Here is a 1,155-nt window from a genome sequence, read left to right as displayed (position 1 = left end):
CCGACTCCACACCTCCTTCAGGTATCCAGTTCAACTCTCCCTCCCGGAGCTGGACTCTGACAAGTGGCACTCTGACAAGTGACAGGGACCTGAAGGTAATCTTTTGTCGTTTTCAGTGTGGATAGGACTTCACCTAGGGCACTGCAGACCCCCTGGCGCAAGGCAACCAGGTAAGTAGAGGTGAACAGATAAAGAACATAGTAAGAAGTATGGGCCACAGTGAGTCTAAGGAGAGACGACTGTTGTTTATAGAAATTCTAAATCAAACTCTTAACAGAAAAGGGGTCCGTGTGTCGAGTCATCAGATAACAGGATTTTTAAATTTTGTACAGCGATGCAGTCCATGGTTTCCTGAAGAAGGTACCGTTAGTTTAGATACATGGACTGAAGTCGGGGAAGAATTAAAAGAATACTATAATGAACATGGGTCTGAAGAAATCCATGCAGAAACATTCTCCGTATGGAGCTTAATGAGAGATTCCTTAGACCCCTTACAAGAGGTTACTCAGCTTTCCAAGAAACTTTCTTTGCAAGGTGAGAAAACGCTTCTAAAGGCGGAACAAACGGAGAGGAAACAGATGTATACGGTTGAAACCAACTCAGGGGAAAGTGATGATAAACTTTAGAAGAAGCTGCCCAATATCATGGCAATGATTGGGATTTCCCCTTAGTTCAATCAAAAAGTTATTGTAAAAAGCGCCATTATGACTCAATGAATAATTTGACAATTAAATCTAAAATTAAGAAGTCTAAAGGCTGGCCTCAACCCCCGCCTCCATTGGGTTTCAGCTTCCAAAGAGCCCTACCTTGTGTCAGAAATATGTACGTGCAGCCTTGCAGTCAATTAGGGATCAGTATTTAGAAGCGTATGTTATCCATTATATGGATGATATTCTTTTAGCCCATCAAAACCGTGGTATATTGCAAGAAATTTTACAAGATACTATAATGGCTCTAATTCAACAGGGACTAAAAATATCCCCAGAAAAAATAGAAACAGAACCCCCTTTTTCTGATTTGGGGAGAAAAATATTGGGAAAGAAAAAAATCACTCAACCTGTACAATTAAGGCAGGATTCATTAAAAACCTTAAATGATTTTCAAAAATGATTAAGGTATGTTAATTGGATTCATCCTTTTTTAAAGTTAGCCACT

Source organism: Echinops telfairi, unplaced genomic scaffold (assembly GCF_000313985.2).
Source record: "Echinops telfairi isolate 266 unplaced genomic scaffold, ASM31398v2 ScPeMD7_18;HRSCAF=68, whole genome shotgun sequence".
NCBI classification, from domain to species: Eukaryota; Metazoa; Chordata; class Mammalia; order Afrosoricida; family Tenrecidae; genus Echinops; species Echinops telfairi.
This window is presented reverse-complemented; position numbering follows the sequence as displayed.